This window comes from Anomaloglossus baeobatrachus, chromosome 12 (assembly GCF_048569485.1).
Source record: "Anomaloglossus baeobatrachus isolate aAnoBae1 chromosome 12, aAnoBae1.hap1, whole genome shotgun sequence".
NCBI lineage: Eukaryota > Metazoa > Chordata > Amphibia > Anura > Aromobatidae > Anomaloglossus > Anomaloglossus baeobatrachus.
Window position 1 is genome coordinate 63,489,360 of NC_134364.1, and position 14,412 is coordinate 63,503,771.

The following is a 14,412-nucleotide window of genomic DNA, read 5'->3' on the forward strand; positions in this document are numbered from 1 at the left end:
AGGGTATTGGTGTGCACTCAGCTGAATTAAGGTTTCATTAGAGGTGCTAGTGTGGGGCCAATAGTCACAGAACGTATTCTATAATGAACATTGCATTCTTGTTAAAATGAAGACAAAGTTTTTTTTCTTTGCAAAAAAAAAAAGTGATTTTTTTTTATTTGAGGGCGACAAAAAATGGTGGACTTTTCAGCCCAACAGCCTTTATCATGGTACAGTCGCTCTGCAAGAAGGCTGTTTCAGAAGATTTGAAGAAAGTAATGAAGCAGGATGGAAGGAGTACCACCAAGAATAATTTATAATACAAGAATTCCCAGAGGGTGAAGTCTTTATCATTGATTTTATGAATAATATTGTGATCAGTGCCACATGGATTGTTGGGCCACTGGCGATTTCTAGGAGTGATTATCACAACCAGTAGGGTGCAGTGTTTGAATATATCTTCTTTAAATCCACCTGGGAGTAGGTTAAATTTCCTTTGGCTGGAAGGAATTAGTGTGCATGTATTCCAATGGAAGAGATTTCCAGCTTTTATTGTATATTCATGTGGATCACAGAGGTTTGGGTGGATGTAAGAGGACATATACAGTGCTGGCCAAACGTATTGGCACCCCTGCAATTGTCAGAGAATGCTCAGTTTCTTCTTGAAAATGATTGCAATCACACATTCTTTGGAATTATTATCTTCATTTCATTTGTCTTCAATGAAAGAAAAAAAAAATTGTCATAAAGCCAAATTGATATAATTCCACACCAAACATAAAAAGGGGGTGGACAAAAATGTTGGCACTGTTTGAAAAATCATGTGATGCTTCTCTAATTTGTGTAATTAACAGCCCCTGTAACTTACCTGTGGCACCTAACAGGTGCTGGCAATAATAAATCACACTTGCAGCCAGTTGACATGGATTAAAGGTGACTCAACCTCTGTCCTGTGTCCTTGTGTGTACCACATTGAGCATGGAGAAAAGAAAGAAGACAAAAGAACTGTCTGAGGACATGAGAATCCAAATTGTGAGGAAGCATGAGCAATCTCAAGGCTACAAGTCCACCTCCAAAGACCTGAAAGTTCCTGTGTCTATGGTGCGCAGTGTCATCAAGAAGTGTAAAGCCCATGGCACTGTGGCTAACCTCCCTAGATGTGGAAGGAAAAGAAAAATTGACGAGAGATTTCAACACAAGATTGTGCGGATGGTGGATAAAGAAATAAAGAACCTCGATTAACATCCAAACAAGTTGAAGCTGCCCTGCAGTCCGAGGGTACAACAATGTCAACCTGTACTATCAGTCGGCGTCTGAATGAAAAGGGACTGTATGGTAGGACACCCAGGAAAACCGCACTTCTTACCCCAAGACATAATAAAAGCCAGGCTGGAGTTTGCCAAAACTTACCTGAGAAAGCCTAAAACGTTTTGGAAGAATGTTCTCTGGTCAGATGAGACAAAAGTAGAGCTTTTTGGGAAAAGCCATCAACATAGAGTTTACAGGACAAAAAAAAAAAAGAAGAGGCATTCAAAGAAAAGAACACGGTCCCTACAGTCAAACATGGCGGAGGCTCCCTGATGTTTTGGGGTTGCTTTGTTGCCTCTGGCACTGGACTGCTTGACCGTGTCATTATGAAGTCTGAAGACTACCAACAATTTTTGCAGCATAATGTAGGGCCCAGTGTGAGAAAGCTGGGTCTTCCTCAGAGGTCATGGGTCTTCCAGCAGGACAATGACCCAAAACACTTCAAAAAGCGCTAGAAAATGGTTTGATAGAAAGCACTGTGGAGAGATCTCAAAATGGCAGTTTGGAGAAGGCCCCTTCAAATCTCAGGGACATGGAGCAGTTTGCCAAAGAAGAATGGTCTAAAATTCCAGCAGAGCATTGTAAGAAACTCATTGATGGTTCCCGGAAGCGGTTGTTCGCAGTTATTTTGGCTAAAGGTTGTGCAACCAAGTATTAGGCTAAGGGTGCCAATACTTTTGTCAGGACCATTTTTGGAGTTTTGTGTGAAATGATCAATGATTTGATTTTTGTTTCATTCTCTTTTGTGTTTTTTCATTGCAAGCAAAATAAATGAAGATAATAAAGAATTTGGGATTGCAATCATTTTCAAGAAGAAACTGAGTATTCTCTGACAGGGGTGCCAATACTTTTTGCCAGCACTGTAGATGAGCACCATCTGATAGAAGCTCCTGTAGGCTTCTCTCATATGGAGCAAGAGTTTTTAGGCATTGGTGGGGTGGATATTTTCCTTCTCGGTGCCACCTTCCCAGGATCTGGCGGCCCTACTGGTTGCGATATTCACCCCTAGAAAAAAATCGCCAGTGCCCCAACAATCCATGTGACACGGATCACAATATTATTCATAAAATTATAAAAACTTCACCCTCTGGGAATTCTTGTATTATAAATTATTCTTGGTGGTACTCCTTCCATCCTGCCTCATTACTTTCTTCAAATCTTCTGAATCAGCCCTCTTGCGGAGCGACTGTACATGATAACGGCCGTTGGGCCGAAAGTTCCACCATTTTTTGTCGCCAAATAAAAAAAGCCCCACTTTTTTGCAAAGAAAAAAAAAACTTTGTCTTCCTTCTCAAACTGTAGCTCTCTCTAGGCTCACGCCGGATGAAATGCACCCAAGATGGAGTGGAGCAGGCCTTCTATAGAGCCGATGATGCTAAACCTCCACCCAATGACAGTAATGGCAGTAGCAAAGCTGGCTATGACATTACTGTGATTGGCTAGGAAACTCTGCATGTTTAGTAGCTGAAAAATCAGGCTCCAAACATGCAGTGAGGAGACTTTAATCTTGCGAGGCGAATACCAAAATACTCGACGAATACCAAAATACTCGACGAGTAACAGATATTGCAAATGCCACACTATTCATGCGAGTAACAAATATATCCACTCATCACTACTATCTTAAAATGATAGAAATGCTGCTGTACAACACTAGTATATAGAATTTTTGCAGAATCTGGTTTTTATCCAGGAGTCAAGTGAAAATGAAGTCATGATTGAAGCAGGAATGATTCATATGTGTTATTTTAGTAAGCATGGCAACACAGAATTTCTGGCCAACTTTCAAGAATGTATGTGATCATTAACCCCTTCAGCCCCCAGCCTGTTTTCACCTTAAAGACCCGGCCATTTTTTGCAATTTTGACCAGTGTCACTTTGACAGGTTTATAACTCTGGAACACTTCAACGGATCCTGGCGATTCTGACATTGTTTTTTCGTGACATATGTTTTGCGTTTGTGAAAATTTCGGAAATTTGGGGAAAATTTCGCAATTTTCAAAATTTGAAATTTTATGCCCATAAATCTGAGAGATATGTCACACAAAATAGTTACTAAATAACATTTCCCACTTGTCTGCTTTACACCAGCGCAATTTTTGAAAAGAAAAAAAAAATTCCGTTAGAAAGGTTCAAAGTTCATCAGCAATTTCTCATTTTTCCAACAAAATTTAGAAAAAAAATTTTTTTTAGGTACATCACATTTGGAGTGATTTGAGAAACCTAGGCGACAGAAAATACCCAAAAGTGACCCCATTCTAAAATCTGCACCCCTCACTGTGTTCAAGACCACATCCAAGAAGTTTATTAACCCTTTAGGAGCTTCACAGCAACCAAAGCAATGTAGAAGAAAAAATGAAAAATTTTACTTTAACACAAAAATGTTACTTTAGCCATAAAAATTAGTATTTTCACAAGGGTATCAGGAAAAATGCATCATAAAATGTATCGTGCATTTTCTCCTGAGTACGCAGATACCTCATATGTGGTGGAAATCAAATGTTTGGGCACACGGCAGGACTCGGAAGGCAAGGAGCGCCATTTGAATTTTTGAGTGCAAAATTAGCTGCACTCATTAGTGGACGCCATGTCGGGTTTGAAGACTCCCTGAGGTGCCTAAACAATGGAGCTCCCCCATAAGTGACCCCATTTTGGAAACTAGAGCCCTCAAATAATTTTTCTAGATGTTTGATGTGCACTTTGAACCCCTGGGGGCTTCACAGAAGTTTATAACATTGAGCCGTGAAAGAAGGGAATTTTGTTACTTACCGTAAATTCCTTTTCTTCTAGCTCCAATTGGGAGCCCCAGACGATTGGGTGTATAGCTACTGCCTCCGGAGGCCACACAAAGTATTACACTAAAAAGTGTAAGGCAAGACTTCCGGCTCCTGCGCTGATCATGTAGGACACAGGACGCCTGAGCTCTGTCATTCCCTGCAGCTCTGACATATATACCGGACATCCCACCAGCCTCCCCCGCTCCATACCACCGGTGAGTGAAGTTGCTGAATGCAGGGATGTTCATGGGGAGCCGTGGAGATAATCACTTGAAACAGCGCGGTGAACTTCGCTCTCCCCCTCCCTCTCAAGATCTGGCAGCGTGATAAAGATGGCGCCGGAGCCTGCCCTGCACTAACATCAGATCTGTACACAGAGAGCAGGACGCAGCTTACCTTGCACTCACTCCCCCAGCACTAAACAGTTAACCGGCAGCAGAATAATAAATCTCCTGGAGTCCTGATAAGATATCAGCTGCAAACAACGCTACTGACAAGTTCTGCAAAGAGCAGAGTTAAAACGCCGGGAATCCCTGGGCCCTTCCCCCATCTTGTCCAGACCTGTGCTTAACAAGCAGGTGCTGAATCTCTAGGCATACAGAATCAGTGCAAAGCTCTGGAGAAAGTGAAAGAAGCTGAAGGAGGGAAGTTTAAACATACATCCCTGCAAAGTTTCAGGACAGTGAGAATTCATATAACTCTGGCAGGGGGGAGAAAGGGGTGAAAGTAAGAATAAACAAAAGGGGGAGCAGAATCAAGATTTGTCCGACAACCCACACTAAATCAGTGTCAAAACTTGCGTCCCTTCATTCACTATTTGATGGAAAGATACCTGCTGCGCAGCAGCTCCAAAACACAAAATCCTCATACATCCAGCGTACAGTGTGAAAAAAAGATTGTGACTGCCCATACAGAATTAAGTGTCCCTCGGTCACCTGAGAATACTCATCAGATGGAGATGGAGGATTCCACGGGGACCCCGGATGTATTCAAAACAGTGGAGGGTATGGATTATAAGCGTCTGGCTGATGAAGTCGCCAATCGTTTGCTACCTGACATCTCCGCTACAATTAAAGCATCAATAGCAAAAGCTCTCAGTGCCATACAGAACCAACTTGATGAGACGGTGGAACAGGTTGCGGCTATGGAAACCAAAATGTCGACGTTAGAGGAGGACTTCAGCTCTGACCACACTACAGTCATGCGTCTGGCCAAGGAGAATCTGATCCTGAGGGACCGTGTGGACGATCTGGAGAACCGCTCCAGAAGAAGCAATTTGCGCATTGTCGGCCTGCCTGAAACATACCCGGTTGGTGAGCTACGTACATTGTGTGAATCCACTATTCCTACAACCCTGGGAGTAGCAGGAAGGAGAAAAGTGGAAAGGGTGCACCGCATTGGTCCGCCAAGGAGAGGTGATGAGAGTGAAAATAACAGACGCCCAAGACAAGTCATAATGAAATACTTGGACTTCTCCGATAAACAGGAAATATTACAGGCATACAAGAAATTGAAACATCCCTTGGAGGTGAAAGGCTCGCGCATCTTGCTCTTCGAGGATTTTTCTGCGGAGGTCACACGGCAGCGGAGGGCATTCTCATACATATGCTCTGCCTTATTTAAGAGAAATATACGCTTCCAGTTAAAGTACCCGGCAACGTTGATTATCAGACATCAGGATGGATCCTACAATTCTTTCTCAAGTCCAAAGGAGGCAGAGGCCTTTATTGAGCGGATCAACAGTCCTCGTGACCTCAGGAATTCTCCAGGACAAGGGCGCAACGACTCACCGAACCAGAGAGTGACCAAAGGGAGCTCTGTGAAGCTCGCTACAGCTTCCCCGAAGGACCGGAGACAACAAAACAAGGAACTTAAGGGAACCTGAGACAAATAGACAAATGTCGGATGTATGAAGTTCAAGGTGGGACACCTGTTTTTGATTTAGGCTGGAGAAGCCGCAGTGGAAAAAGTTCAAGAAATCTGAGGCGGAGGAAAGGAAAGAGAACCTTTTTTTTTTTTTTGTAGGTGGGACACTCCTTTATATTGGTGAAATGCTATACAAGTATAAGGTTGACTGAGCTTGGAAGATGATCAGAAAAAAGTGAAGTCTGAGTATTATGGTATAGTTGGGGGGGGAGGGGAGGGAGATGTTTGAAATGTTTGGGGATTTTGGATTCAAGTGAAGTAGCAGAGATTTTACACAGAGTTATTATTATTACTACTACTCTCGTTATTGCAAGTGAGCACTATGTTCAATTGTCTAATTGGTTGAATTTTTTTTTGGCAAAGGAGGGCAGCAAAAACATGGTAAACGAAAGGCAGGATTTCCATTTATTACATGCACTTTATGAGAATAGTCACCTGGAATGTTAAGGGGTTACGTTCCCCCCAAAAAAGAATTAAGATATTACGCCACCTTAATCGCCTCAAACCGGACATTGCACTCCTTCAGGAAACTCATCTGGAAGGTTCAGACATGCAGAGGATGGGGAAATTGTGGGTTGGAGGAGTCTATGGGTCATCTTCAGTTAAAAGGAAAGCAGGGGTTATTACATTAGTAAGTAGGAGATTACAACATCAAGTCCTGGAAACATATGCGGACACGGAAGGTAGGGTTCAGATGGTCTCAGTGGAGATACCTGGAGGAATTTATAAAATCTTTAATATTTATGCCCCGAACGAAAACAACAAATCATTCTTTCAACGACTTGAGGCCAAAATTTTAGAACATGCCCATTTTAATCTAATAATTGGGGGGGATTTCAACTCGGTGGTATCTGTGCTAGAGGACAGGAAAAATGCTAAAGGCCCCCCAAATGTACCGCGCGGCCATGATAAAGTTATGCGTCCTCTGTTAAATGCCACGGCCTTATGGGATGCGTGGAGACTACTGCACCCTCAGGATAGGGAATTTACGCACTATTCACATGCTAATAGCTCCTGGTCTCGCATTGACTACTTCCTTATTTCAGGGAACCTAGTACGTGCGCTCCACTCAGCTACTATCCAGGATTTGGTGATTTCTGACCATGCCCCGGTGGTGCTAGACCTAGCAAACATCTATCCCAGAGGAACGGACTATCTGTGGCGAAATCCTTCCTTCCTTAAAGATAACGAAGATTTTTCCTTGAAATTAAAGGGATGGTGGACGGAATTTATGGTACATAATGATCAACATAAAGACACACCTATGTTATTATGGGATACGGCGAAGGCAGTATTACGGGGCAGAACGATAGCACATGTTTACTATTTGAAGAAAAAGGCTCATCTTAAATTTACTGAAACCTCCCATAAATTGAGGGAAGCATATACTTCTTTTCAAAAGCATCCTGATAGGGACCATAGAGATAGATGGGTAATAGCCCAAAGAGCTTTTAATGAGTGGGCGGAAAAACGGGAACAAATGGCTAGGTCAATGCAAGAAGCTACATTACATGGCTTTGGAAATAAAGCAGGGAAAATACTGGCCAACTTAGCGAAAAATAGGACTATAACTCAGGGACCCATGCAAATAAAAAATCAAAAGGGGGAGATACACAAAAACCCTAAGACAATAATTGAGACTTTAGGCACGTATTATAGAAACCTTTATTCGTCGGAAAAGGGAGACAAATTTCCTGATAATAATCTTTTATCTAAAGTGACACTACCTCGACTCACAGAAGAGCATCGCACTTTTCTGAATGCTAAAATTACGGGGGAAGAAGTATTGGGGACAATCAACTCCATGCATAATTATAAAGCCCCTGGCCCTGACGGATTTACGGGAGAATTCTATAAAACAGTAAAGGAAGAGATCTTACCTACATTACTAGAACTGTATAATAGCATACTAGACGGTAATGCGTCTTTCCAAAATAATAACCGGGCATATATAAAATTGATCCCTAAACAGGGGAAGGACCCGAAGGATCCGGGTTCGTATAGGCCCATATCACTTATCAACCTAGATATGAAGATAATGTCAAAGATTATGGCGAATCGTCTAGCTATAATTCTTCCCCAAATGATTTCCCCAGCACAGGCCGGTTTCATTCAGAAAAGATCAGGGACACTAAATATTAGAAAAGTTCTTCTTGTCCTGGATAGGGTTAACCTTCGGCCTCTGAAAGGAGAATCTCCCGCTTTGCTTACAATAGATGCCGAGAAAGCCTTTGACAATATTGAGTGGTCATGGCTTTATAGAGTTCTAGATGAAATGCGTTTTTCGGGGTCATTTTATACCTACATTAGAGAAATTTACACAAATCCGAAGGCTCAAGTTTACATTCCAGGATATCTGTCAGCCCCTTTTCCGTTACTGAAAGGAACCAGACAGGGTTGCCCCCTTTCCCCATTACTTTTTAATCTGGCTCTGGAACCATTGGTACGATTGTTATCTACACATAGCACCTTCCAGGGTATTTCTGTAAATAATAGACAAATTCAGTCAGCTTTTTTTGCAGATGACATTTTGCTTTTCCTTTCGAATCCAGCTCAGCAGGTCCCCGAGATTTTACAAATTTTGCGAGAGTTTGGAGCGTATTCAGGCTTCAAGATTAATGCGTCAAAGTGCGAGCTCCTATACCTGGGAGGGACAAATGTTCAAACACGGGAGCAGAACCCTTTTGAAGGAATTACAGTGGCTAAGTCATATATCACATACCTGGGAGTTAAAATAGGTAAGGTTCCGGCAACCCTTTATAGTCTAAACTATCCACCCCTTCTGAGCCAAATAGAGCAAGATCTTAAAAGATGGCACGACCTTCCATTGAACATAATTGGTAGAGTCCACCTAATTAAGATGATGTCGATATCAAAATTAATGTATCATCTTCAAACACTTCCCCTGCTTCTCAAGCATAAAGATATTGTCCAGCTAAATAGAGCTTTTTCACACTTCATTTGGAGGGGGAAACGCCCTCGTATAGGGCTTAAGAAGTTGATGGCATCTAAGGTTCATGGAGGTCTGAGTTTGCCGAACATTCGGGGTTACAATATAGCCTGTTTGACTAGATATATACTGGATTGGATTAAAGGCTCTAGGCATTATTCAGCGTTGGAGCTTGAGAGAGACTATGCACAACCTTGGGATCTGGTGGCATTGCTTCATACTAGGCAGGCTAATCTCCCAGTGAAAATCAAGCACTCTTCCTTATTTAAAGACACGATTGCAGCGTGGAAGGCGTTGAGGAAAAACTACAAACTTCCCCATAAAATATCCAAATACTTGCCTATATGGGGGAATCCAGAGTTTGTGCAGGGGACAAGCAATAAGCTGTTTGAAGAGTGGAAGGTGAGGGGTATAAGGACTGTTGCTCATCTCTTGCACACCTCAGAGCCTAGATGGTTGAGTAGAGATGAAATTATAGCGCAGTATGGCCTGGGGCCTAACCAAGTAATCCAATATGACCAAGTGAGATATAGTATTATGACTCAGTTGCATGATGTGACCCAGGAGGTAGTATTTAACTCTTTTGATTGTCTGGTAAAGAACTCAATAACTTCATCATCTATCTCTTTTCTTTATGGAGCCATGCGTGATCTATTAATAGGACAGCACCCGGAAGGTTTATTTAAATCTTGGGAGAAACAATTTGAGGACCCGTCTATGGGGGTAAAAATTAGGGGAGGGTGGAATGCTCTTCGTAAATCAATTTTAAATGAGAATTGGCGAGAAACCCAATTTAGAATTATGCACAAGGCAATTTATGGTTTTAATCTCCCTCCATCAGCAACAAAGCCAGACAGGATTACGTATTGCCCTAAGTGTAAGAGGAGCGGAACGGATCTCCTTCACGGGTTGTGGTCCTGCCCCCATTTGAGTCCATTATGGTCACAGATCAAAAGTTGTATACAAAAGGTGTGGGGTCTTGAAGTTCGGCTCTCACCTGGGTTCGCTATTTTTCACCATTGGGAGGAGGGGAACGATACCAAAGGGAAGATGACTAACCCACCCAGACTTATACATGTGATACTTCTGGCAGCCAAGAGAGCGATACTAAAAAATTGGTTGGAGTCTAGGGTCCCCGCGATTGAAGAGATCTTGGGTCAGCTCATGCATCTTCTTGAAATAGAAGGATTGGATGCAGAAAGGAGGGCGGATAGAATACGACAGCACTTTAACAAATGGAAGAAATTCATACTGGCCTATTGTACTCGGGAGGAGATAGTCAGGATTATGTCACCTTTCAAAGACACAGTCTGGTATCATACTGAAAAATTGAAGGATACATTGGATGGCTTGGAGGTGGGGGAGGAAAGGCCGAAAGCTGACTAAAAGGAGAGGGGGAAATAACCGATTTGAGTGGGACTTCTTTATTATATGTCATTACCATGTTCACAAGGGTTCAATGGGGGGAATGATAAGAATGATGGGTTAAGGGGTCGCTGCTTTCCTTTGCTTTATCTTGCCATGTTACGGTTATTGATTTTAAAAATTGGTATGGAATTTGGGATGATCAAATATGACAATGTAATGTTGAATTTACAATGCTGAATTCGCTTATGCCAGTGTTATGTTATTGAAAAATTTGAATAAAAATATAGTTAAAAAAAAAAAAAAAAGTGTAAGGCCCCTCCCCTTCTGCATATACACCCCCCGTGGATCACGGGCTGCTTCAGTTTTAGTGCAAAAGCAAGAAGGAGGAAAGCCAATAACTGGTTAAACAATTCAATCCGAAGGAACATCGGAGAACTGAAACCATTCAACATGAACAACATGTGTACCCGAACAACCAAAAAAAATCCCGAAGGAACAGGGGCGGGTGCTGGGTCTCCCAATTGGAGCTAGAAGAAAAGGAATTTACGGTAAGTAACAAAATTCCCTTCTTCTTCGGCGCTCCATTGGGAGACCCAGACGATTGGGACGTCCAAAAGCAGTCCCTGGGTGGGTAAATTAATACCTCAAGTTTGGACTGTAAAAACAGCCCTCTCCTACGAGGAGGCAACCGCCGCCTGCAGGACTCTTCTACTTAGGCTGGCATCCGCCTAAGCGTAGGCATGCACCTGATAACGCTTGGTGAAGGTGTGCAGACTCGCCCAGGTAGCCGCCTGGCACACCTGCTGAGCCGTAGCCTGGTGCCGTAATGTCCAGGACGCACCCACGGCTCTGGTAGAATGGGCCTTCAGCCCTGATGGAACCGGAAGCCCAGCAGAACGGTAGGCTTCAAGAATTGGTTCCTTGATCCATCGAGCCAGGGTGGATTTGGAAGCCTGCGACCCTTTGCGCTGACCAGCGACAAGTACAAAGGGTGCATCCGAGCGGCGCAGGGGCGCCGTGCGGGAAATGTAGATTCTGAGCGCTCTCATCAGATCCAACAAATACAAATCCAATTCATATCGATGAACTGGATGAGGACAAAAGGAAGGTAAGGAAATATCCTGACTGAGATGAAAAGGGGGATACCCCCTTAGGGAGAAACCCCGGAATCAGGCGCAGCACTACCTTGTCTTGGTAAAACACCAAGAAGGGAGCTTTGGATGACCGCGCTGCGAGCTCGGACACTCTCTGAAGAGACGTGACCGCTACCAAAAAGGCCACTTTCTGTGAAAGTCGAGAAGTGAAACATCCCTCAGAGGCCCAAAGGGCGGCTCCTGGAGAGTAATTAGTACCCTGTTCAGATCCCATGGGTCTAACGGCCTCTTGTACGGAGGGACAATGTGACAACCCCCCTGCAGGAACGTGCGTGCCTGAGGAAGTCGTACTATGCGCTTCTGAAAGAATACAGACAGCGCTGGGACTCGTCCGTTAAGGGAGCCGAGCGACAAACCTTTTCCCAAACCAGATTGCAGGAAGGAAGGAAAAGTAGGCAATGCAAATGTCCAGGGAGACACTCCCTGAGCAGAGCACTAAGATAAGAATATCTTCCACGTCTTGTGGTAGATCTTGGCAGACGTCGGCTTCCTAGCCCGTCTCATGGTGACAATGACGTCTTGAGATAATCCTGAAGACGCTAGGATCCAGGACTCAATGGCCACCAGTCAGGTTCAGGGCTGTAGAATTCAGATGGAAAAAACGGCCCTTGGGACAGTAAGTCTGGCCGGTCTGGTAGTGCCCACGGTTGGCCGACCGTGAGATGCCACAGATGCAGGTACCACGACCTCCTCGGCCAGTCTGGGGCGACGAGGATGGCGCGGCGGCAATCGGAGCTGATCTTGCGTAGCCCTCTGTGCAACAGTGTCAGAGGGGGAAACACATAGGGTAGCAGGAACTGCGACCAATCCTGAACTAAGGCGCCTGCCGCCAGAGCTCTTTGATCGTGAGACCGCGCCATGAAAATCGGGCCCTTGTTGTTGTGCCGAGACGCCATTAGGTCGACGTCCGGCCTCCCCCAGCGGCTACAGATTTCTTGAGACCCGTCCGGGTGCAGAGACCATTCCCCTGCGTCCATGCCCTGGCGACTGAGGAAGTCTGCTTCCCAGTTTTCTACGCCCGGGATGTGAACTGCGGATATGGTGTATGCTCTGTCTTCCACCCACATCAGAATCCGCCGGACTTCCTGGGAGGCTTGCCGACTGCGTGTTCCGCCTTGGTTGGTGATGTATGCCACCGCTGCGAAGTTGTCCGACTGAATTCGGATCTGTTTGCCTTCCAGCCTCTGCTGGAAGGCTTGCAGGGCAAGATACCCTGCCCAGATTTCCAGAACATTGATCTGAAGGGTGGACTCCTCTGAAGAGAGTCCTTGCCCGTCTGCGAAAGGGGTACGTTCCTGTCTAGGGACGTCGACTTCCCATCCCATTGGCGAAAAATGTCCTATAGAAGTGGACGCAGATGAAACTGCGCGAAAAGGACTGCCTCTGCATGAGGCGTCTTAAGGGGTGTGACTGGCCTTGAAGGAGAGACTGCACCCCCGTCTGTAGTGAATGCTGTATGTCCAGCGGGAGCTGCACTATCGCTGAGAGAGTGTGAAGCTCCATGCCAAGATATGTCAGCGATTGGGTCGGTGTCAGATTTAACTTTGAAAAGTTTATGATCCACCCGAAACTCTGGAGAGTCTCCAGCGCCACGTTCAGGCTGTGTTGGCATGCCTCTTGAGAGGGTGCCTTGACAAGTAGATCGTCCAAGAAAGGGATCACAGAGTGACCCTGAGAGTGCAGGACTACTCCCACTGCTGCCATGAACTTGGTGAAAAGCCGTGGGGCTGTCGCCAGACCGAAGGGCAGGGCTACGAACTGAAGATGCTCGTCTTCAATAACGAATCGTAGCCAACACCGGTGCTCTGGAGCAATCGGCACGTGGAGATAAGCATCCTGATGTCTGTTGACGCTAGGAAATCTCCTTGAGATATGGAGGCAATGACGGAGCGGAGGGATTCCATCCGGAACCGCCTGGTTTTCACGTGCTTGTTGAGCAGGTTTAGGTCCAAAACGGAACGGAAGAGCCGTCGTTTTTTGGTACCACAACCAGATTGGAGTAAAAACCGTATCTTGTTCCTGAGGAGGAACAGGGATTACCACTCCTTCTGCCTGCAGAAGAGCATCGGCTCGGTCGGGAGGTGAGGAAGTTCTGAAAATCTAGTCGGAGGACGAGAACAGCACTCTATCCTGTACCCGTGAGACAAAATGTCTCTCACCCACCGGTCTTTGACCTGTGGCAGCTAAATGTCGCCAAAGCGGGAGAGTCTGCCACCGACCACGGATGCGGAGAGAGAGAGCTGAACGTCATGAGGAAACCGCCTTGGTAGCGGTTCCTCCGGCTGCCTTCCTTGGGCGTGATTGAGCCTGCCAGGAATCTGCGCCTCTCTGAGCTTTTTGAGTCCTTTTGGACGAGGACAATTGGGACCTGCCCGAGCCTGGGAAGGACCGAAACCTCGACTGTCCCTTCCTCTGTTGGGTGTTGTTTGATCTGGGCTGGTGTAAGGAAGAGTCCTTACCCTTGGACTGTTTAATGATTTCATCCAATCGCTCACCAAACAGTCTGTCACCAGATAACGGCAAACTGGTTAAGCACTTTTTTGGAAGCAGAATCTGCTTTCCATTCCCTCAACCACAAGGCTCTGCGTAAAACCACGGAGTTGGCGGACGCCACTGACGTACGGCTCGTAGAGTGCAGGACAGCATTAATAGCGTAAGTCGCAATGCAGACATTGCGAGGTTAAGGACGCCATCTGCGGCACAGATGTACATGTGACAGTGTCCACGTGCGCAAGACCAGCTGAAAAAGCTTGGAATGCCCATACGGCTGCGAATGCCGGAGCAACCGACACGCCGATAGCTTCATAGACAGAATTCAACCAGAGGACCATCTGTCTGTCAATGGCATCTTTAAGTGAAGTCCCATCTTCCACTGCAACTATGGATCTAGCCGCAAGCCTGGAGATAGGGGAATCCACCTTTGGACACTGGGTCCAGCGCTTGACCACGT